This window comes from Thunnus maccoyii, chromosome 20 (assembly GCF_910596095.1).
Source record: "Thunnus maccoyii chromosome 20, fThuMac1.1, whole genome shotgun sequence".
In the NCBI taxonomy this organism is placed as follows: domain Eukaryota; kingdom Metazoa; phylum Chordata; class Actinopteri; order Scombriformes; family Scombridae; genus Thunnus; species Thunnus maccoyii.
The window spans coordinates 20,989,734-21,015,818 of NC_056552.1; the positions used below are offsets into that span (position 1 = coordinate 20,989,734).

A 26,085-nucleotide genomic window follows, 5' to 3' on the forward strand; every position below is an offset into this window, starting at 1 on the left:
TCTGCAGTCCCTGGCAGGTTGATCGCACATAAAAAAAACATTAAAATAAAACATACAAGAGCACATAAGCAGATACGCACAGACAAATAGTCAAACAGTGACATAACCATGAATCAAGATTATGACAGCATGTTTGATTGTCCAGTAACCACTGTTTTATAGATTTGGAGAAAGAGTTGAGAGATGTAATGTTCCTTAGTTCTGTGGGTACAGTGTTCCAGGTATGTGCTGCTAGATAGGAAAAGGCTGACTGCCCAAAGGTACTTTTTCTATGCAGTATTTTACTATCCCCCTTTAATGAAATCATTTCATGGAGTCGAGGGGGGGGGGGGCAGACCATGAAAATTTTATATACAAGTACAACATCTGCAAATATGATCATGTTTTCCCAGTTTAAGAAATCATTTAAGTTAAAATTTTACAATGATGATTTTACAATGATTGATGTGACTTTTTATCTAATGTTTTCAAAGCCTGCTTATGAAATGTTTCTACTGATTGTAATGTGGTAATACTTGTCCGTGTCCAGCTAGTAAGACAGTAGTTCATGTGTGAGAGAATTATGGTATTGATGTACATCTTTGAGGCCTTGGTAGTTAAATAGTTCCTAATGTGTCTAAAATTTGCCAAATTTAATTTGATTCTGTTCACAGTTGTTTTAACTTGAGTTTTTAATGTGAGTTATGAATCTATTATTGTGCCTAAATATTTAAACTCGTGCACTACTGATAGTCCTCTCTCTGCTACTCTAACATCTGGGTCTGGATCTCTATTTGTAGATTTTGAAAAAAACATACATATAGTTTTGCTGACATTGAGGTGTAAACATGAGTTTGTTAACCAATTAGAGATACTGACCATTGAAGCTGATTCTTGTTTTTAGCATATTGATATATGACCATATCATCAACGTGCATCTGACAAGTTACAGTGGGTGGACAAACTTCATGTAGGTCATTGATATACAAACTAAATAACAGAGGACCCAAAGTTGAACCTTGAGGTACACCAACATAATTATCAACCATTTGTGAGGTTTTATGGTCAGTGCATTGTTTTCTGTCAGTATCCATTTAGTTATGTAAAAATTAAACTTTGATAACTTGGTAATTAGAACCTCATGATTAACTGTATCAAAGGCTTTCTTTAAATCAAGGAAGACAGCCTCTACCACACCTCCCTTGTCCAATAAAACCTTAATATTTTCCATAAGAAACAATTTGCAGTTTCAGTGGAATGATGCTTTTGAAACCCAAATTGCATCGGATGCAATGAGAAGGAAGGAGTATTCAAATCTGACATCATATGTTCAGAGATCCATTTTTCTGTCATTTTTGATACTACCGGAAGGATACTGATGGGTCTGTAGTTACTAACGACTATATGTTCACCTGATTTGAACACTGGAGTAATTATTGCAGTTTTCCAAGCACTTGGAGACACTTCTTCATTAATGGACCCATTAACAATTTTTGAAATAGGAGGAATGAGTGCTTCCTTATGGGTTTTGATAAATACTGTGTCCATCCCATATACATCCTTTGCCCTTGAACAATTAAAGGTATACTATGCAGGATTTGAAGGTTATTGTTTGTAAACACAACTTTCAAGGTTGCCCCCACCTCCTTAGCACAACGTCTCTCTCCTCTGCTTTCTGTGCCTGTATGCAACACACATGCACACACACACAGAGGGCGGAAAGCAGTCTGCTGCAGAGCACAGAGGACAGAATGAAACAGACTTTATTCTAGTCGACTACAACTGCTCACTGCCGCAAGTGCAACAAAATCCGGCAGTAAGGGAGACAGTTCGAGCAATTTATCAAACAACTCTTGAACAAGCAGAACATTGGCACTGTGTCCACCATTTTTGTAGCTTTCTCTTGGATGTGTGCTTGTGATCTGGCACCTGGTCGCTACGTTTTTATACACTCACACCCTGAGCACTATTATTGGCTTGGGGCTACACACCCACTGCCCAAAGGTTGCAGCCGAGAAGCATCCCGAACACAACAAAATAATAAGAAAATACAGGCAGAGGGCAGGATCTCTGTACATACATACACCGCCACACACTTCTAGTGGGTCATAATATTTTAGTAAAATCCAGCATAGTATGCCTTTAAGAGAGGAAATAATCATATGCACTTTGGAGTTGATCACTTCTGTTTCTCTTCCACTTTTCTTGATAAATGAAGTCGTCAATTGTTAGAAAATGATGATGGATTTTTACAGTTGATGTTCTGGTCACATATCAAATTAAATACCCCAAAAGCTTCACAGATGTGCAAAGAAACATGTTTTTCTTTCATTACAAAATGGGTAAAAAAAAAAAATGGATGGTTGAGTTCTGGAAACTTTTTCTGGAATTGTTTTTGACATCTTAAACCAGTGACCTCTTAAAACGAGACAAGACTCATTCAAGAATGTTTTTGTGTTCTTATCCTAAAACTCTCTGAATACCAATAAAAACTACTATATAGAGAGGCAATTACTGAATATAAATACATAGAATGACCATGAAAAAGATTATAACTTGTACTGTATTTTACTTGAGTATTTCCATTACACATTGCTTTACACATCAATTTAACTGCATTTTAGATGGAAATTTTGTACTTCTACTCCACTTCATTCATCTGACAACTATAGTTCCTACAGTCTAACTTTGAAGATCAAGATTTTACATACAAAACATATGATGAGCATATTAATTATGATGCAATGTTCAGATAGATTAGATAGACCCAAGAATGTGACTAAGATAAGTTCCACCTTGACCAACAGTACTAAAACATTAAAATGCTGCTTATGTATCAATTCATCAGTAATAATAATTTAATAATGGAATAATATGATAACTGATAACTCTGATAGGAGCTATTCTGCTGCTTAATCAGTACTTTTCAAATATGTATGTATATGTATGTTTTTGCTAATACTTCTGTACTTCTACTGAAGTAAAACTAATGATGCAGGACTTTTAGTTGTAATTTAGTATTTTACTTAAAAAAAAAAAAGATCTTGATACTTCTCAGTTTCAGTCCAATTCTCATATTATAAATATGAGATATATGACATATAAATAAGAAATCAGGTACCTCCATCTGCGCACTTACACATGGAGTTTTAAGGCTTTCATTTTTTACAAACTCCCTGAGGCAGAAATCGTTAATGTCAAGTGATAATATTTATTTGGCCTTTTCATGTTATTATACTGCAATGCAAGATTAAAATATGTTCAAATCTTTTTTTTTATTCCATAAATCATTTCATAGCCCTTGGGTGAATGATGGCCTCAGGAGAGAAAAGAGGTCATTCACTAACTGCAGTTCACTGCCTGAGGTTGCACAGTCCCTCCATGCTTTCCAGCCACAGACAGATCCTCTCATCAAGGAACGTGCCGTTCTCTTAACTGGCGGCTGCCCCATATCAGGACCCACAGTGACGAGTCCGATTAACGATGATAATTAAACTGCCGTCTTTCAGCTAAGCAGACCACTGGAGAGACACGCAGCCGTCCAGACATGGGAGTATTTGTATTTGAGCAACAAGGTTTAAGAGCTATAACTATGATATATTCCATCAGGAATTGGTCTCATGGTTCTCCTCAGTCTGGGAGTGTTTGGAGGGTCGACATATTGTATTATGCTGACCCACAGTAGGCCTAAGTGCTTTTGATAAAAACAAAACCTGATAAAGACTTTTATACTGTATAAGTACACCATTTGGAAATGGATTAAACAAAGAGTCAATCAGGTAAAGAAAAATACAAACGCTAAGTATTTTATCTGTGGATTTACATGACTTCTGTTCAAGAGCAGAAAAACAAATTAAAGTAATAATCTGCACCATTTTCACGGAAATAAATGTCAGTTTCTCTCTTGATTGCTATCTGATACACACTCCACAGTTCCACATCAGTTTTCTAAACAACATCCCTCTATACCTATATTTCTAATTTGATAAAATTACAGATGAAGCGATGAATCACATGAATGGCACCAGCAAATAATCGTCCTTAGTATTTACCTTCTCTGCCATCAGTGGAAAATTCAATTTCTCTAAGCTTTATTCATAGGGTGTAAGCCGATATCATCTGAGGTCAGCTTTTTTTCTAAACAGGCATTTCCCGGTGCCATTGTTGTTGTTGCTATATTTAGCAGCACAGGGAGAGGACACACGTGCCACTCATACAGGGGCATACAGGCCCTCTGTTTCACCAGCCACGGTCACAACAGGCCAGTGTGCTGCTGCTGCACAGAGGACTCTGTGTCCCACTGACACCATTACCATACAGGACAGCAGGTCACCACCAAGTACGGTGAAGCACTGTGGAACTGTGGCCTGTGGCTGGTGCCAGTGCACAGGATTCAGATTTTTTTTTCAGACTTCAGATTGTGTATCAGACAATTTAAAAGTGCAACAAGTGAAACGTGTACTGCACAAAGCAGAGTGGCTCAGTGGCCAAAAGATCAGACTGGTCATTTTTTTGTGTGTTTTCCAGGGTGTTTTTTATTGTGTCTCTTAACCTTAATCCTACACTAATCTTAATTATACACTGGTGATGGAATAAAAGTATTTTGAAAAAAATTTAAACAGCTAATTTTGCATTGTTTTAGATGCCCCATCGATGCAGAAATCCTTTTTGATAAGACTGGAGTCAGGAATACAAAGAACATGAGCAAACCTAGACTTTGCGGATAAATAGAATATTATGCTGAATGAGGGTCCCCCCTGCCTGGACACAGACAACCATGCTAATAGCTACATGATTAATATGGTATATTTTCTGTATGGGGAGGTGTTTCCGTGAAAAGCCGTAGGGCCTTAAAATGTTACAACCTAGTTTTTAGTAGCTTACACCAATTTTCCAGCCATGTCTGCAGTCTAAAAATGGTTCTTCGACTCTCGCATGCACCTCTAGAATAGTGGTTGTGCCGTAAAAATGTCCCCTTATCTTTCCTGTCTGTGTAAATCCTGACTTGTCTAATCCGAGCTATATAACCCAAATAGTGAATGACTGTGGTGAGACAGGAAGGATAAGTGGAGGGAAAAAAGAGAGAAAAAACAAGAGGGAGGTAAAAAAAAATCTCATCATAGGAAAGAAGAAAATTGAGTGCACACTTTGCCATTTTTATATAAATAGCAAGAAACACGTGCCTATGCAGAGAGTCACTGCTATGAATGTATTCTGGAAGTGAGAAAAAAGGATTGTTTTAAGGGCTGGCTTGTTTCTGTTTTGATTCTTTGAATGAGTTTAGCATCTTTAGCATATGGACTCACTTCTCTGAGCTTTTGAACACCAAATGTAACATTGTTTGCTGCAACTTTAACACATTTTAGTAATAAAATGCAGAGCTGCAATGATCAGTCGACTGACAGAAAAATTAATTTTGATTAATAATTTGGAGTAATTTTTAAGGGAAAAAATTCTAAACTTCTTGGGTTTCAGCTTCTTAAATGTGAATATTTTCTGCTTTCTTTAGTCCTCTGTAATAGTAAACTGAATATCTTTGGGTAGTGAACTGTTGGTCAGAACAGATCAAGACAGTTTAGGTTGCATAATTTTTCACAATTTTCTGACTAATTGATTAATTGAGAAAATAATCAAAAGATGAATCGATAAAGAAAATGATTGTTAATTTGCAGCCCTAATAAAATGAAACACATCTCGACATCCATGTGAGCAACTGACGCAGCAATTCCATGAACCAAAACTAAGCCAAGGGAAATTAACACTTCAAATGATATTGTTCATTCAGTTGTGTTGCGTAGAGGTGTTTATTCTGGGTATGGGACATGTGAGACAGCCAAAAAATAAAAACAAGAGTCAAGGAAACAGGTAAATAGAGGTGTGGAGAAAACCACTCATCCTAAGTGGGTAAAAATGGATGGATGAAAGATGTATGGACTTTACCTTTCACACATGATGGTGATGTTAGTGCTGATGATGGTGGCAGCGGTAGACGGCTGCGGTGATGGTGACGTCTTGCTCCCTTGGGTGTCCTTCAGATGCCAGGACAGGAAAAGGTGGGTTGCCTTTACACCAGCTGGTGCACCCCGGCCTATGACATCAGGAGTGAGAACATTAGTTTCTACTCATCGCCTCAGATGCATTTTCTCCGACCACTGACTCCCCATCTGCTGTCTACACTCTGTTGTAGCCATTGTACGTATCCCACTTGGTTCAGTCTGTGGTCATTTTGCATGAGTCTTACTTAGTTACACAAAGTTATACTGTAACACAAGTTTCGTGCTTCTCATCAAACTTCTCATTAGGTTATTAGCTGGTTGCAACTGAGAATGGTAAACAAAAGAAAAAGGCTTGATTTGTCCAAAGTCCAGCTTTAACAGTGTGTTTACATTCACATGCTACAAACTGAATTTTACTTTTGTGTCCCCTCCCTCTACCACAATATAATGGTGGTGAAGAGTGCTCAAAGTATTGAAAGCATTGTTAAATTTGAGTGTGATATTTCTGACCGTGGACTGAGGATTCCACTGATAATGCAATGGATGGACTTTTGATAATGCCTGTGCAGCCAGTCTGCATTTTGTCAAGTTCAAAGAAAAAATAAGATGGCTATTGGCTGTTTGTTTGGGTCTCCCTAACATACTCTTACTGGTTTGAAATATAAAGACAACCCACTTCTGTGAGATTTACATGACAAGAGTTTGGGTACATTTTTGGGTACATGAGATTGTCACAAACCCAAACAAATAACTGTAATTTGAACTGGAAGTTGGTGTGGACTGGTTGTTTGCGTACTGTTGATGCTCTGCTGAAGGTTGTTTCAGCAGTACAGTATATTTGGACATCTCAAGTCTCTGTAAATACTTTTTTCTATGTAAACATTTCAACTTCCACTGTCCCTGGATAAAGTATAGTGCAAAAGTATTCTACAGAATGCCCACAAATAGGGTGGCAGCAATGCACTAACCATACTCATTACATACTCATACCATACACATTAGACCAGGTTATTCACTTCTATTGATAACATTACTAACTTGACCTTTAACCACATGTTCAAAGCAAGTTTATTATCTAATCAACTATTTCTTGTGCACTGCCAGTTTTACACTCACTAAATTGTTGGGAATTTTTTGCACAGCTGCAAATCCTCTGTATACAGATCTGACTTTCATTTTACTTCTAACATGCACAAGCTTTGTCTGCCATCCTCAGAGGAGAGTAGGGGTGCAGCTGGGCTCCATTTCTACCAATGAACACCAAAGTATGTATGTGTGTGTGTGTGCCCAAACCAGGGGAGATACACACACACACTGTCTAGTCTCAGTCTTAATGCAGTGCCATACTGGGGACATGAAGCAGAACCTATTGTGTGAGTGACTGGGGGGAGTACAGCGATGACAGGGTACTGCTCGTGACCCCCGGGGTGAAAAGGCAGACACCCAAAATTTGTTTCCAGTGCGGGCCTATTCCAGGGTTAGTACCAGCTATAAATCCAGACTATACCACTAGGGAGACAGGGGGGTTGAGAAAAAGAGTAGAGTTTTCCAGACAATTATACAACTTTTTTGCAAAGTAGGTTTTTTTGTAAATATTATAGAACATGGATGGTTTACATCCATTTCCACTAGTTAGCAGTCCTCTGTCTTTTGCATGGCCCATTGCAGTTTTTCTTGTCGTCTTATCAACACTAACTGCCAAACAGTGACATCACGTAAAACTGTCTGTGGGAATGTGTATGTGCATATATGTGGGATATCAGAGACTGAGATACAAACAAAACGGGGATCCATTCATCAAAACACTGGTCCAAAACCTCACCCTTAGTACTGGTAATTTAGTCTCTAACAAATTCATGGTGTTTGCTAACAAAAAACACACATTTCAGTTGTCTAGTGCACAATAGTAGGCTTACAACAACATTAGAAACCACATAGGCTAAACTTCACTCATAAGAAATTATATATCTCAATACAGGATTTAATCAGCAAAGTCAGCTGCAGGAGAACATCAAAAGAGACCACAACAGTAAATCACTGACCATCAGAGATCCACCACTCTGCCACCTCTGTCAAATCTGAATTACATCTCTGACAGCAAACAGAAAGCACAGGTTTTACTAATGACATTAACGATGGCTCTGTTATATTCAAGTGTCCCAGTAAGCCATGACAGTGTGACAGTGAGCCAGCATGCACAATACCAGGACCCTAAAACCAAAGCAACTAAATGGAATTCAGCCATCATTAATTTATACTTTTTTTTACTAATAAAGTCAAATGTCTTCCATGAAAAAGGCTTATTTAGGGAGTCCAGTAGCAGGCCCAGGTATTGTTCCTACTCTCACAAGTGAGAATGTCTGCTGTGAATAAGACATATATTTGGTTACCAAATAGCAAACAATTGATAATGGCCTGACAAATTGTTGCACTGCTCATTAAACCAGCTATAAACATTAATGTGTTAACAGTAATAGCTAGCTTACAAAGTGTTTGTTCTTTGCCCTCCTCTATGCAGGAGAATCTACCACCATGATATTTTCAAGGGCACTCAACAGATATGATGTCATTGCAATAAAGACCTGGCTTATCTTGGTATTAGTTCATTCTTTAGACTATACAAACCAACTTGGAAAATGAGAGCTCACAAGGACACTGTTTAGCTACTTTGTTGGTTGTCACTGGCTAGCTAGCATCAACATTAGCTCCAGAATTAGTGACTGTGTTACTTCCACTGCCGTTTCACCCTCCTCCTCTATTGTTGCAGTTGTCTGTTTCTTCATTTGACTCAGTGTTAAAATAAATGTGTCAATTCTGCAGCCTTTTTCCACCATCTGAAATCTTGCTGGCCCAAAAAGATCATCAATTTGGACACAGCTCATTACAGCTTGTAGCTTTCCGTTGATTTGGCATTTGTCATTATGTGCACAGTGTAAACATTACCAGCTGTCTTTAAAAAAATGATTTTTAATCATGGTTTATTTCCCTTAATGCATTTTCTGCAGTAGGTCTGCAGACAAATTTTTCTTCTATATTTCACACTTGAGCCAATGTATGCTGAAATAGAAAATCTAATTTTCAGCTGACGAAGTAGCAGAGTAAGTGCTGATGGCTGAAAAGACAGCAAAGGTTGTTTTTTTTTTCTCAGTTTGTCTTCAGGACATTGAATAATATTAGCAGTTTTTCGATGAACATGCAGTGAAAAGTGAAATCTGCGTGCACACACACACACACACACACCACGCAGAATTGCATACACACAGGTTTTGTAAGGTCGATTTAATTCTTTTCTGAACTGAGGTCAATTGAAAAGTGCTGAAGAGTGACAACTGACAAAGTAAGTCACTTGGGATATACTGTGGCATTGGCTGCATTACATAACCGGGAGTATTTCACACCATCTGCATCCATTTTTTGCTAGCCTACTGCAAAAAACTTTAAAACATATACAAACAAGATGAGAGACAACATTTCTGTTGTATAAAAGCCACTTTCACACTCTGCTTCCAAGTTTGAGTGCTAACCAGGCGAGACAGGCTAAGCTTTATTTTCATCAGCTCTGTATTTTCTCTTTGAGTCATCAGGTTTTGACGTTATTCTTGGAGAGCTGCTATGATGCAAGTATCTTGTTTGCTCCAGATAAAACAAAGACTTTGGCCCGCTCCTTCTTCTTCCTCCCTGCTCTCGCTGTCTGAAACTGGACTCCCTCCATCCTCGATTGTATCATGTTCAGCCTGTCCTCTCCCTCTCCTCTCTTTCTTTTCTTGGCATACAGTTCACCACATGAGGTCCTTGCCTGGGAGGCCTCAGGTTGTAGTAATGACACTGTTTTCACTAAACTGCCCTCTCAAGGCAGACGCAGCCCATATCATGTTTCATACCATGGTCCATTAGGCTGGTGACTCATCAGAGCTACCCTGACTGTTTAGTTTTTCCCCTCTGTTCATAGCTACAACATCTGGGGAAGCTGTGGCCAAAGGACAAGCGGACAACATCCCTTTGAGTATGTGCGGTGGTATCATCTGAGAGGAAGATTTCCACAATAGACACAAGCCACCAGAATTCTTGCCCAGTCTTTGCATCAGTCACTTTGTTTTACGGTGCATTCAATAAAAAAAGAAGTATAGTTTTCCAAATAATTTATCAAGCTGATACAAATAAGTATAACTGCCAAATTTTACATGCCATACACTACAAATAACTCAGCCACTCAGTGCTTTAATCTAAAAAGTCAGTATAGTACTGTACAGCAATATCCAAGAGACAACATAAAAATATCTTCACATTATCTCACCCTCACTTTCTTGCTCATTGTGTCAAAAGGCAACGTCGACACAAAACACGATAAATTGTGATCAAAAGACAACGTGAGGCAGTGGGAGCATAACTCATGCTCGCTGGGATCACACATGTGGTGATCTTCTATAACTCAAGCAGGGCTGCTGTTCTCTGTTGCCAGTAACTGTCACAGAGGCTTACAGTTTTGGCTGAGCGGTCCAACGAGCAGCTCCGAGCAGGAACATCCTGGAGAGAACAAAGAGTTTCAACATGGGCTGTGGCCTAATGGGCAGGGAGTCAAGATGGTGGCTGGAGAGTTGCTAGTTTGAGTCCATGCTGGGAAAATCAGTGTGGGAAAAGTGAATGCGACGATATTGAGCGTGTCTAAACTAGATAAATGGAAGTTGACAAAATGGATAAACAAAAGCAACATCTATCATTGATCATCACTGCCAACAGTTTTCTGCTGAAAGGCTAAATTAAGTATCAAGTCCTTGTGTCATGTTAAATGCATATTCGTCAGGATGTTTTCACAGCTTGGAGATGCAAATGATCTCATAGCTTCTCATGTTAGTAATATCTTGCCTGTCTATTCATGCACCCTTCACAATCTAACCAGTCAGGCTAATATACAGCAGCTTCATCGATGGCCAATGTTGTGCAAACATAAATTAGCAATTAAATCTGTGAAAAAAGTATGAATTGAATTAATTACATTTAATTACATCTAAATACATTGAGCTATGCTTTATATGTGCATGAAAATGTCTGCACCTCAAATGGTAAATGACAAGAGAAATTTGATTTAATGGTTGATACAATGAGACAAATAAGAAAACTCTATGCTATGTCAAAATATTTCCTTCTCAAGCTGAGGTGCTGCAGACTTGTTTTGTTTTGTTTTATTTTGTTTAGTTTCTACCAAACTTGTAAGAGTATTGTGTAATTTGTAATTAGTCTTATAAATGACAACTGGAAAAAGTTGAACTTTTAACTTTTACAAAGTCTTTTCTGAGCCAGACAGTGTTTAAGTGTCATGAAGTTAAATACTTAAGAGCTGCTTTTTCTGGAAAAGTAATGCCAGGATTAAGCCTAATGAAAGATAAGAGACAAGAGAAGATTGTTGAAATTGTTAAAATTAGATTGTATATCATAAGTTGACATTATCTTGTTGAGAAAACGCAGTCTATCCATATTATGTCAGCTTAGCTGACTTTGCAACAGTAAAGTAGCAATTGTAACAAATTATGTGTAGCTTTAATACTAATATGTGTATTGCTTTTCTCATGAATACCTTGGTTATGAGTTTAAAGTCAAGTGCTACATATATATTTTTTCATATTAACCTTTTGTCTTGTTAACTAAATTACATCAAACCTTTTGCTCCAAAACTTATGGTTTAACATTGATCTCATTTCTGCCCTCACAGCAGATTTGGCTATGAGATATGTTTTTTCAAATTCATCTTTCAATCTGCAAATTCTTTTCTCCAAATAATTCTTCTTGAGGATAGAGCCAAAGTACAGCAGTGGCTCAGTAAGCATGCAATAAAAACCAATGGTTATAGCTACATTGTATGTCTCTTAAGGCCTACTGTGCACCTATGCAAACAGCATCAGTGGATCCAGTTCAAGTTCACAGGATGACCTCAGTTATTCCCTCCAAATCAAGCTTACTGATATCAGAGCCAGAACCAAATCAAAGAGGATGGAGGAACATGATGTTAAGAGCAGCAGGGGTGAAGATTCAGACCTAATGTCTTCAAGCCCAGAAAATGACACAGAAAATAGATTTGTAACAGTGTGGACTGCTGCTCTGATATATCATAAAAAGGATGATATCAGCTTTTTATTCAAACTTCAGTCAGTGGGTCAGTGATATCCATCCTGATCACACAGAGCCATGAAAAGAGTTAAATGTTGCAATGATATTTTCTTTTCTTTGGACTTTTTAATTAATAATTTAGTTGCCTCTAGCTAAACTGGTAATGCATTCCTCTCTTGCTGTGGCCACCCATGCTAGTCTAAGCCCGGAAAGATGGTTTAGATAAAAGACATGCAAACAGCATGTGGTGTATTTTTCTGACTCTATTCCTTACATCTCCTAAATCAAAATACATTGAAGCTTTTTTAAGAGATAAAAGGTGAGCATCTTCCTGTACAAGAAGCTAACAAATGACATGCTTCCAGCTACCACAAGTTTGCCTGCTGCTGGTTATCTGCAGTATAATCATTACAATACACTTAGATGACTGGCAGAAGCTGTGAATAGACGATCAACAGGAGGGACACACACTTGCAAACATAGAGGGATGAGTTATTGATGGTTATGGTAGCAAATATGTCAACACGCACAGAATGAATAGAGCTCATCATCATCAACTTACCCCTGTGATTCAGGCCATGTTTCCTGGGCCAATGAGCCAGATCTGCAGGCAAAAAGGAGATAAAATAAAAATAAGGGAGGAGAGGAGGTCTTAAAGTGTGTTTAACCTTGGAGACAGTATCAATCAAAAGAAAGTCTAGCCTTCCCATGCAAGACCGCAGTGTGTGTTTTTCAGCTGCAGACAGTAAGATAGATGTCTGATACGTTGCAGGTTATATGTTTGATTTTGGGCTGGCAATTCTGCTGCAGTCCTCTGCATTGTGAAGAGGACAAGTCATAAAAAGTCTCAGTCACCTCATTTCAGATTTCCTCTGTTTCTGTTTATTGCCAGTACGGTATCCCATAATGCACAGGAACTGCCGATATATCTTGGCTACTTACGGTTAGTGGGGGCATGAACCAGACATTCTGCCGATGCAACCCCACTCTCTCCCTCTCTCTTTCTCTCGACTATTCTCTGTCTGGTTTTTGCTTACATACACACTTTCACTCACACACACACTGACTGAACCAGATACAGTTAAAGAATATGTAACTATGTCAATTAGTCCTTGGCAGTATTATGTGCGACTATGGAGAAAAAAAAGCCAGTAGAACAACGCACGGAAGAACATTATGACCTTGTGTAATAAAACTAAGTGGGGGAGCTGCTGCGGTCGGCACACGTGCACCTCCAGACACCCCAGGGGGGTGTATGGTGAAAAATGTTTCTCAGCATTTCTGCTGCACCGATCAGGATCAAGTTAGCTTAACTCTGCCGAGAATGCAAAATTTACCAGTCATTGGCAACAGCTAGAAATGATCTTTTCTTAAGTGTTTGTTAATGTTCTGGTGTCTGTTCTACACTTTGTACTTTGTTGAGGAAATTTCCCTTTAATATTGTCCACTAACTCAGCTGATACCATTTTTTTCTCTCCAAATCACTGATTTTCCAATTTAAAAAGTGCCACATAAAGGTCTTGTCTGAGACAATTTCCTGATGCTTAGTAACCAGCATGACCTTATAAACCATCTGCACCCTAATACCATTTTTAGCATGGATTTTTGTTGTTGTTGTTTTATGATGTTTACAAAGCGGTGAACAGACCTATACGATGTCTGACAGAGAGCAAAGTGTGGGAAGTGTGGGCACAGAGGGCTGACAGTGAAGAGCTATTGACAGGTATCATGGTAACATGTAAACAAGCAGAGTGAATGAAAACACCATCATCAAGAACTCTGCTCATGTCTGTACCTCACAGGGGCTTTGTTTAAGTGTTTCCAAATGCATATTAAAGAAATACAGTGTATTTCTTCTTGTGTGGATAGTGAACATATTCATTAAATCATCCTTGATAATCATTTGCACCAGCACTCCATGCTAACATGCTAAAATTGTAAGCATTACAAATGTATAAATAAAGCCTCATTTTGGTTGTTGAACATTGTTTACTGTGACAAAAACAGAAAGATGGTTTCAAAATAGCAACTGGCTTAAAAGGTGCGCTGCCCCTCAGAATGTCTACACTACACCTCACAAGGTGGAAAAATCTGTGTACCTGCCAGACATGGTAAGCAAATAAATAAAAACAAGCAATAAAACTAAATTCAGTGTCTTTAAAACATCTGTGTGGGCCAGCAGAGAGGGACATAAACCGGAAAGTGAACACATGTTTGCATTTCCACATGCATCTGTTGTTTGGACATCACCGCCCACACTAAACAGCTCACTGTTTTCACCAGTCTTGTCCTGCTTCACATGGGAGAAACATTCTGAAATATCAAAAACCAGATGCCACACTGTGTGTTCTAGTTGTGGTTGGGGGTTTTATTAAAAAAAAATTGAAACATAATATTGAAGAAATAGAAATCACAATCTGAAGCTCATGGATCAACTTTTAAGTGTCATCATTTTGTCAAACAAAGTAAAATGATATGTTTTCCTTCGACTCCACTGACATCTAGCCTAAATCTACTAGATGAAAGCTTTTCCAAACACTGCAGCATTACGCATTTTATGTGTCCACTTTGTTATGAATAAGTAGAGGAAGAACTGGGTAGATGGCTTGAACAGTCATAGCCACCATGGCTAGACAAAGAAAAAATGCCACATAAACTTCTCTTACCACGTGTTCACACTTACAAACTCAAAGACCAGAGAAGCGACAGGGTGCCAGTCATTTTCAATTGAACCTCAATATACATTGGCACTGGTTGCCAAGAATAACGAATCAAAAGACTCCCAGCAGCACAGTGTGTGAGAGTTGAGAAATGAAGGTTACGATATTGTAACCCCAGTTCTATTAGCACTCTACGGGTAAAACTCTCTTCCAATCACATGCACGTACTATATTCGCCCCCTGAAATTTGCATAAATGTAGCTGGCCAGTGAGGACGTGCCTACCTGAATACATGTGGAGCCCACAGTATATAAGGCAGCATGCCTGCTATCCAGTATCCTACAATCTCTTCAGTGAGCAATATAGGAGTGGCAGGGCCCGTAGGTGGAGGGCTCCACTGTGCTAACAGAGCTGGGGTTACAATATTGTAACCTTCATTCTATCTCACACAGGCTCCACCCTCTACTGGACTCAAAGGGTACAGTGGGTGGAGCCCAATGAATGAACACCTGACCGGCTAAGTTTAGTCGCCACAGCCCACCTCCGTCTTATAGCCTAGGCCTCCGCAGCAGCAAAGTAGGAGGCCCAGCCGACCTAGCTTATATATTACTGAACTGGGTGAGGCCATGGCCTAACCTCACAGGGCACTACGTCACGCAACAGACCATCTGTACACCTCATTTCTCAGGACAAATGCAGGAGTATCATGGCCAGAGGGGGGTCAAGTGAAACAAAGCTGACACACACACTCACCTTTTTCACCAGTCTTGGGTCGATCCAGCAAGCACAGACTGTGAAGAGGAACCTGACATGTCCAAGAGATAGAACTCTATGAATGGACAAGGCACAGACCACGATGCTGCTGCACATATGTCCTCGACACTCATCCCACTAAACAAGGCCACCCACTGCCATGCCATGTAGAGTTTGAGTGAACCACAGTGGAACGGTCTCTTCCCACCTGCCTATAGGCTTGGGAGATGCCACCTAGCAAGGCGTTTCTTGGATAGAACTTTTCCAGCCACACCATCCCCATAGCAAACAAACAGCTGCTCTGTGCATCTGATGGGGGCTGTGCGTTCAACATAACATGCTAATGCATGAACTGGGCAAAGGAGATGTAATTTCGACCCCTGTTCCACCCACAGGGAAGAGAGCAAAATGCATCCAGCTGAACAACCCTCAACCTGAAAGAACTCCATATGTTCTTGGGAACAAGGAGGGATTTGGTCTGAGAGTATCTCCACTGTGGTCACCGTGAAGCGGCATTCACCTGGGGTGAACCGATTTAACTCACATACTGTCTTTGCTGAGGTCAGAGCAAGCAGCAAAGCTATCTTGAGTGACAATACCTACAGAGAGGAGCGCTCCAGGAGCTTGTAAAGATCCTTCACCAGAGCCTCCAGCACCAGAGGCAGTTCCCACTGGGGGATAGGCACACATCACTGGGCGTTGTCTACTGACGCCCTGCAAGAAACATTTTTCAAGAGCGTGGCTAAAGACCAGTCTGTCACCAAAAACCCTTGTGACAGGAAGAGACAGTTGCTGCATACGCTAGTGGCATGAGACAGCCCTCTTTCCAGCAAACACTGCAAAAAGACAGAATAGAACTGACTGCACACATCAGTGGATCTAACCTCCAGCGTTGGAACCAGCTAGCCACAAGCTCTCCCCGCCTGAATGATCTGTACAACCTGTACAGACAGTCCAACCCACATCAGCCTGTCCCTTTCAGAAGCCAAGCCCGGAGGGGCTGGCCCAAAATGGGCAGTGTGCCTATTGCCCCCACCTCCTGGGACAGAGCCCCCTGGGGCATTGTCCAGGGCTGGGCAATCAGCATTTGAGTCATCCCTGCATACCACAGTGCTGAGTGGTGACCTGGAGCTATCAGGATGATCTCCAACCGCTTCTGTCTCACTCTCTCTGATAAGAGAGGAATAGCATAAAACAGCTTTTCTGGCCATGGCACGTGTGCAAATGTGTCCACCCCCAGGGGTGGTTCATCTTACAGTGTCAGGGAGAACCACAGGGGACAGTGAGTGTTGCGCCAGTTGGGGAACAGATCCACTTCCACCTTCCTGAACTGGGTCCAAATTTGCTTCATCATTTCGGGGTGAAGCCTCCACTCCTCTGATGGAGGGCTGCCCCTTGACATGAGGTCAGCCCCCCCTGTTCTCATGTCCCAGGACGTGGAGCACCTTCAGAGACAACAGATGTTCTGTGGCCCAACTCCACAGGTTCTTCACTATCCTCATCAGGACAATGGACCAAACTCCGCCCTGCCTGCTGATGTAGGCCATCGCAGTGCGGTTTTTGGTCCTCACTAACATACATCTCCCCTGTACCAGGGACTTGAAGTGTTGGAGGACTAAGAAAATAGCCTGGAGTTCAAGGAGGTTGGTGTGTAGGCTCTCCATCAGAGGTCACACTCCACCTATTGTTCTCCCCAGGCAAGTCCCTCCCCACTCAGGGATGCATCCGTGAACACCGTGACGCAAGAAGTCAATTGTCCCAACTGTGTTGCCTGTGACAGGTGCTGTGGGGACCCCCAGTATCGCAGGTTGCCCTGCACTGAGGGGGGAATGGTCACCAGGCAGCGCTTGTGCCTCTTGGCATCCAAGCGAAGGCTGATAACCACCTCTGCAGACATCGCATGTGCAGCAGCTCTAGCAGCACCACCAGGTGGGCTGTGGCCATGAACCCCAGTGCCTGCATGATGGTCAATGCCATCATTGTTGCACCCCACAGTTTGTGAATGCCACAGTTTGTGATTGCCGCAGTTTGTGCAGTAGAACTGTCTAACTGAGTTCCGAGAGAAAAGCCCACAGCCTGCATGAGTCAACCCTCAGATATTCCACCTGTTGTTGTGGCTGGGGGCTGCTCTTTTTCCAGTTGATCATGAACCCTAACTTGATTAGATGTAAAATCAACTGGGCTTTGTGGAACATAGCCAATTCTTTGGACCTGGCCATGACTACGAGGTCTTTGAGGTAAAAGAAAATCTTCGCACCTTGGTTGCACAACAGCTGAAGCGCCATGTCCACACATATGGGGAAGGTGCGGAGGGCCAGGGAATAGCCAAATGGCAGTCTGTTGTACTCATAGGCTATCCTCTGAAAAGTGTGATGCAGGACCTTACTGTGTTTCGGAGCCAGCTCGACATGAAAGTACGCATCCTTCAGGTTGATGGTGGTGAACCAGTCGCTAGGCTGAACCAACTCAGTAGCCGCTGCATGGTTAGCATGCAAAATGTTTTGCGGGCGATGCACCAGTTTAGGGTGCGGAGATCTAAAATGGATCTCCCGTCTTGTTGGAGAAAATCCACCAACCCTGCTCTCCTTTTCAGTGGCTGCTGCCAGGATACCTCCACACAAGTGAATCAACCCATAGAAACCTTCACGGTGATGGCTCACCAGTTTAGGTGGAAGCGGGGAGGTAAAGCTAGCCCAAGATGGTCCGTCGCGATGGTCATCACTTGTGGAAAATCCTGGCCATCAGATATTGGCAGCGGGCTTCTGTGGGACGCTGACGTATCGGACACTGATGAGATGTTATCTTCATCATCTGCGAATGAAGCCATTGTCTCAGTGGGGAAGACCGAAAGTGGGAGGGGTGTGTCGTCAGCCAGAGCGGGGGGCTTGGTGTCATCGATAATGAGTTCCAACTCACCCTCCTCGCAGCCGAGCGCCACGTTGAAGCATTGAAAATGCTCCCACCAACTGCCCAAGATTAGACGCCAGCAGTCCACACAGGATGGTGGCTGCTGAAGACCTCTCTCTATGTGGTCTCATCCGAGGCACTCAAAGCATACTCCGTCAGGATCATTGCATCCTAGGAGAAAACTGATCAGTGGGCAAACTCCCCAATTGCTGAAGAAGAATGGGAGCTGGACAACAGCCACGCTGCTTCATATAGTATGGAATAAAAATGACAGTTCTGCTGCATCAATTTTTGTCCTTGTGTTTATTTAACTGTTCGTTGTGAGTCTGACAATGTTGTAAGAGTGCAAGGCTAAAGTGGTGAACAGTCTTTTAATGACCTTGCATTGTCCAGATACTCTGACAATGCAAAAGTATCCGTTTTTAGTCTTTTCCTTAGTTCAGCATCTCCCAACAAGACTTGATTTAATAATCCTTAGTTTTACTCAACAAACATAGATCATGATTTAAAGATAAATATAATACAAAATGCATTTCATTGTCTACTTCATTTAACTCACATAACTGACAAAGATTGTCATGTTCTTCAATACCACATACTGTCCTGTGTTCAAACAGTAATATACCACTCTTCATTTGGGCACACAGAGCACTTTTCCTTCTGATGGTACATCATTTTCAGTATTAAATTCAGTCATAATTAAACCATATGTTCTATGTTTTGGCTCATTCCAAATCTCATGAGTGTGTGAGTTACATGTGCAACACTAAGCACTCCCAAAAGCTACAGACATGATGCGGCATTACAGATTAACACTCAAACTTAGATGAAATCCTATTAAAATATTTCTTTTTCTCTGCCAAACATTTCACTGGAGAATGCATGTAGACTGCAGCTCTCCACATGGGGACAGTTTGATATTTTTTGGCCATTAAATAGTACACGGTGCCACAATTTGAGTTTAATATGAGCGTTGTCCACACATTGTTATTCTACATCAGCTTCACGTCGGGATTTGGAGCAGTGTGAGCTGCCAGAGTGCGGCCTTCCCTCGGCTTCATCAATCACACCGCGACAGTGAATGGCAGGATAATATTGTTGCTGGTGGTTGATTGGGAAGTCCCCCCCGCGACTGTGTGTATACGTGTGAGACATAGAGGGAGTATGAATGTGTGTATTTGTATGTTAATATGTGTGAAATGTGTGGATGTGTTTTTTTTTTGTTTTTTTTTTGTTTTTGTTTTTAGTGTTACATGTGTGCGTGAGAGTGTCCATATCTTCTCATCAGGTATTTGTGCATATGTGCAGCAGATCTGCAATGCATGTCACACACACTGTATGCACACACAGACACACAGACATACTCTCACACAGTAGGTGTACTTTAACTCCTTGGCGCCTGGGTCTTCCTGTAGTGCTGGAGCTGTGCTGTGCACTACTGGACAGGCTCTTCCCGTTAAGGGCCCTGTGGTTACGGAGGGACCATGTGCCCATTCACCACTGTTTGTTTTCTATGTCATTATGAGTCCAGCACTCCTTCACTGACCGGCCCCATCGAAATAGTCTCCTTTGTTAGACAGACTCTCTCCCCCGTCATGGAACCATATAAAAACATTTGGCTAGATACACTTAGGTGTGCTTAGAGGTGTATGTCCAAATCACACATAGGTACACACACACACACGCACACACACACTTGCCTCTAATCCGCACGCATGCACGTCCACGCACACACACAGCTTTCCATTCAGCCATCCTCTCATAATGTTTCTTTACTTAACATTTAAAGTTCCTGAAATAGGAATGTTCCTGAATGAAAACAGTTTCTTTAACGGAGCACTCGCTGAAATGCCGATACCGTTTTGGTCCCGCGGTGCATTCTGGGTTATTATGTTTGGGCAGCCACGCGCCGTCTCCATTGCACAGCAAGTCATTAGAAAAAAAATGATTTGATTTGATTATGATGTGGTGGCACGCAGGACACACACAGGACAGGGGATATTTTGTCTATTTTGCACCCTGGCAGCATCTTCCAGCCACTTCTTGTCCCTGCAGTGAAATTGGAGTGTTGTTTTTTGAGCAGAAACCATTTCAAAGCCAGTGGGTAAACCTGGGCCACAGCAAATGTTGTGCTCAGGATATGAGATGGGGAGTGAGGGATAGACACTGGTAATTACACAGATCCTGACAAATAGCAGGTAGGCGGAGGAATACTTGGATTGGGGTTTGCAGGTGGAAATAGGCCATAATATCCTCTAAATCTGCAAATGGAAAACGAATATACCCTCACTAACCTGTCCTCTGTGGTCTAGACAGACCAACACATGCACGCTCATGGGCAAAACTAAAGAGAGCAAACAAAGAGCAGTCGAGTAGAATGTGTAAGAAAGCATTTTATAGAGTTTAGAGACTCTGCAGCGGGCAGAATATTTTAAGAAGGTAGGTGGTGGTTTAAATACTGTTTCTGACTGTTTTTCGTCTCCTCTTTTGTAAAGCTTGTTCTGTGTTTTGAAAAAATATACAAAACATGATGAGGAATATAATTAGAAAAAGCTACTACTATCATTACATTATGCATTTGTAAACACTGGACTGGTAGTCTACCGCCATATTTTATTCACATTTGTATTACTACAAGAGATTGGATTGGCACTGGCACCAATACAAACCTTATAAGTGGATTGGGTATCTGACATGTCTGTATCAGGGGAGGAAAGAGTTGGTTCACTGCAATCCTAATTATTACCACTGTTTTTCATACATAAAAATGTGTTTGTGTGTAACGGAATCAGAATCTGCCTGCATACCTCCATTTTTCGCCCAACTTGCCCAAAGCACAAGCCTCTGTTCTGAATAAAAGGTTACACTATTGAGAATATCACAACATATACTGTATCAAGCATATGATGTGATTGAGGCTTGTACTCTAATTTTAAATTGTTATTGTTTAAGCTGCTGGATTGCTTTATGACTCAAGACAGGAAGATGGCGCTGTTTTTCCAGAGCAAATGCAGGGATAGCAGAGAGTTTTTGGTGACAGTATATAGTGAAAGAAGTCAAAAAATAATGAATAATTAATTCCAACCTTTATCCTCTTCAGTACATAGGTTGCTAGGTGGTTGCTATGGTGTCCTGTGCAGATGCTAGGGCAGTAACCATAGATGTATTAAGGAGAGTTGGATACCGCATTCAAAGATGTGGCCCATTAATTTCTATGAAAGCTGCTCAGTGGCGCAAAAAAAAGTCTGCCATGTTTCCACGGGCTTACTTAAGCATCTGGGTTTTTGGGCTCCAGCAGACTTCCGGTTGGCTCCTCATTCACTTGAATGGGGATAAAATAATTTAATCATGCAGGAAAATGCTTTTAGGGCCAGTGTGTATCACGTAATGGATCCAGAAGTTGTAATTACACAGTTTGGCCACTGTGTCAAATTGGCTTCACAGCCAGGTGCTGTTTCTGGGGGCTTGACAGTAACATGTAGTTACTATCCTTGCTAACATGGAGTAGCAGCTAGTTGCTAGGGAATTCCAGGCGCTGTCTATGGCCTCTATGAGTAATTGTAAGGTGGTATGATGTTCTTGTTGGTTGCTAGGGCATTCCAGCTGGTTACTAAGTAGCAACACACTAGCAACACTAATAAGTTCTGAAAGAGAAAAAAAGAAAAGAGAGAGTCCACCGATAAAGTCAATATGAAAATCAATATGAAAGTATGGCACGTGTGGACTCAAACACACACAGACACACTTTGGGGAGTAGCCTTTTCCAGCAACAACCACAGGCGCCCTGACCTGTCTGCCTTGTCACCGTTTGATGATGTCATCCGGAAGGTTCCAGCTCAGTAGCCGCCACACAGCAGCATGACTGGGTGGAGAGGGCAGGTGCTCCACATCACACTCACTCCATAAACACACACATGCACACTCACATGCACACATTTAAGTAAACATAAACACGCATTACACTGGCAAGCAGACAGCAAGGCAGTGGTGGCGCTGCGGTCGGCACGCACACTGTGGACATACAGGATGCAGAAATATGAATAAACATGCTCATACTGTACATGAGGCACACATACACACACAGTGGTTCAACCACAAGTGTGCTCATGTATCAAACCCCACCCGGCACAGCCTCATTGTCCCTGGCAGCATTCACTGTTTCAAAGTAATGTTTTCCCCCCAAAAAAACATCAACTCTGTATCCACCAATTACAAAAGCCACATAATTGTAATAATCACAGACTCGGTGGATAAATCAAGAGATCTGCAAATTAAAAACCAAAAAGACTCCTTCTCAATGACAAGAATGAACCGCATTTCTATGAGAAATCAATTAAAACTCAATCAGGAGCAAAGAAACACTAAGAAGCTGCTGGCTTTTATACGTCACAACAGGCCATAAACTCACCACAGCCTGAGGCGCTCCAGCTTGTGGTTCCTGTAGTGTATATTGGGTGGCTTCAGTGTGTGTCACTAGTGTCACTTTGATTCGCCTCCCTCCAATAATCTCTTCATGTTTTCCATAAAGATCAGCAAATCAGCTCGACATATAAATACACAGGATAGTGGGAGGCTTGCTGTCAAATAGTTTCAAAAGAGATGCACTTGTTTTTTTTTTTGTATGAAGACTATAGATGCAGCTGTTGTGGAAGTCCAATGTTTTTCATGCTCACGAGGAATTTGTTTGGAAAGATCAGTTTTTGTTCCACAATTATATTTAAGTGACAATTAAAGTTGGTTGAAGAATATTTAATCTGCTGTACTAAATCCAGACTGTTTTTTTTGTGACAGATGAAGCAGCAAAATTAAAATGAGACAGAAATTAAAATTCCTTTTTGCGCCAAATTCAGTATATATTGTTTTGACTTGTGTATATAGTCGTCACATTTTTGCAACATTCAGCCACTTTTAAGACCCCCTTAGTAATTAAAAAGCACCTAGTGACAAATCTAGTGATTTTTTTGGGTAGATCTTTACTCCTCTCCCTTACAGCTATGGCATCATGTGAATGTGCGTACCTAATAACCAATTACTGATCCACATTGTTTGTCCAGAGAACTCCTTCTCCTTTGTTTTTATTCCAAATTATTTCACTTGAAAATGTAAGATTTTTCCTCAAAATACACACACTACAAAAGAGTGAGTTTATTTCAGTGTCTGCATCCTCTCTATTCATGATACTTCAGTTTGATTGTCAGAACAATTGTACAAAGTTTTTTGATGTTAGAGGTAATGCACTAGTGCAGTGCCCATTCAAAACATTCCTGTTTGGAAGGGGCCGATTACAGTTACAGTCGATACAGATGAGGTACTGTTGCGAGGTATGAATGAGTATATACACCAACAACTAACATTCTATTATACATAGATGTTATAAAGAATAAGTACTCTAATGGTAAATAAATGTTTCTCATTTCTCAAAATTAGGGCTGCATTTAAAGATAAAATAATGTGTATCCTAAAATAAAGTGTATCGATCATATTGGGCTCTTAGATCCTTTATTTTCTGTGCCTTCAGTTCGGATTTGAGTGGGTTTGTTTGCTCAAAAGATTTTAACTTTGTCCGGAGTGGCACATCACATTCACCACAGTCTTGCAGCATATGAGACAACCTGGTTTTGAACTGCCTGTAGTGTTTGCTCTGTTTTACGCACATAACTACAGTCAGTGTTTTATTAGGCTCTGAAAAATGCTTCCAAAACGTGGGTGACCTACACTCAACAATGTACCTGAATGCCTCTGTGTTTTTTTGTGCTACTTTTCTCTTTTTAGAGCACTTTTCTCTGACTCGTATCACGCCTCGTCTCTGGTCTCTCTGACATGCAGGGGCATTGCCCCTTCACAGATCAGAGCGGTTCGCTGATCACTGGTTTATTAAAAGTTTATTAATATTAAATGTATCGCATGTCCAAATTGTATCAAATTCAACATTGCACTCCCTTGGGTCCCCAGCCATACACTCGCCAAATGTGTAGTTGATTGGATGAACAGTTCAAGAGATATGCGAAGGACATACATACAGACAGACAGAGTCTGTATATATGTATGTAGTCCTTCCTATAGTAGAGAGATACTGATGGCATGTAAGCAGCTTGAAACATAATAACCTGATGATAAAGCTAGTTAGAGTCGGTTAAGTTTATCATGCCTTTTTTTTACTTTGAATTTTAAAAATTGTGCATATATGTGGTTACGTTACAATATGTTAAGACAATAGTTGGCAGCACTGCTTCAACTCCAAGGACCATACAGGCAGTTAACTAGCTGGGGGAGCAATATTATTAGCATTTTTTTCCAGCACACCCTACATTGCTTCCTTAAATCCCTGTATTACACCTTTCGCAGAATGTTGAGGTCACAGGGCTAACTGTTGCTTTGAGTCTGGCAATTTGGAGTTATCACAACAGGACTACAGTTCTAGCGATGCCAGAACTCAAATGTCAATATTCCACAGGAAATGCCCACCCAAAAGCCTGAAGCTTAGACAATAGCTGCAGTATCATTATTATAGTTTAAATTTACTCAAAAAGTGAGGAGAATCCAAATTTCTGTTTGACTTTAAGACAAATAAAGAATTTGGTATGTAAATAAGTATGTTACATTATACAACACTTACTAAAACCTGGGTACCAAGGTCATACACAATCGAAAAATCACAGAGAGAATGTAGAGCGATATAAACAAAAGGAAGGAGAAGCATTGCAAACTAAATGCACAAAGGGGACTTGGTTAAATGAATCCCTGTTCAGTTTGATATCAGAGGCAAAACATAGGGAAAAAAGCAAGAGAGGGAATGAGATGCAACAAGTGTGTGATGTATTCAAATGGATAATATTCATTAATATGGTTCACACCTCAAGTAACTGCTCTGAAATATGTAGTTCAGTTTAAGTACATTGTAATGATATATAGTGTTAAAAAAAGAGTTGGAAAAAAATGAAGATCCCTGATCCTGGAAAAGATATTGAATATAAATATACTCTTCTTCAGCTTTGCAGAACAATATGAATGAATTAAAAAATATATTATTTTTAATCCCTCATGTGCCAGTGTACATCTTCTGTCCAGCAGTCAGTTTTAGTAAACAAACCTCCACATATGTGTGTTGCTCAACGTGTGTGGCAGTCCTGTTAAGTGATGTGGGCATGAGTGACGAACCACTTGACCCTGCTCTTGCAACAATAGCAGTGTGGCACAGGGACAGCTGCTCACACACACACACACCTCTGGATGCAATTAGAAATGTTTAGGGAGAAAATAAAAAATTATTATGAACACTTGATTGTGGCTAATTTCTTCAGCAGAGAAATATTTTTTCAAAAAATCACACGGCCTCTTCTTGTTTGCTTTGCTGCAGTAGTATTGACTCAAAAGAGGTTGGTGATAATTTCATTATTTCATGAAGGTATGCAAAATATAATTACTGTCATATTGTATTTCCATGTCGTGTGACACATGTGTGTATGGATGCTGTGGTTCCAACTCCTTCGTGTGTAGTGTAGTTGCAGAGGCGCTGCACTCAGATACATTTTCATGAGCTTGGAATACAGTCTGGTGCCCAGTTAAATGCCTGTTTAGCAAGGTAACAATCCACATCATCCATGCTTTATTACTCTCCTTTGTTATTTATTCCAAATCAACATGAAGTATATCACACGTTGATGAGCTTTGAATGTTAATTTATGCTT

The 26,085-nt window shown here is 40.7% G+C and overlaps 1 long non-coding RNA gene across 1 annotated transcript in view; it reads right to left on the minus strand.

Moving 5' to 3' along the window:
* LOC121886748 overlaps positions 1–26,085 on the minus strand; it is a 197,227-nt gene that overhangs the window by 90,411 nt on the left and 80,731 nt on the right. The window contains exons 3-4 of the long non-coding RNA XR_006092832.1: positions 12,640–12,681; positions 5,920–6,067 (exon numbers count right to left, since the gene is read on the minus strand). This is a non-coding gene — a long non-coding RNA (uncharacterized LOC121886748). The remainder of the gene's footprint in view (positions 1–5,919; positions 6,068–12,639; positions 12,682–26,085) is intronic.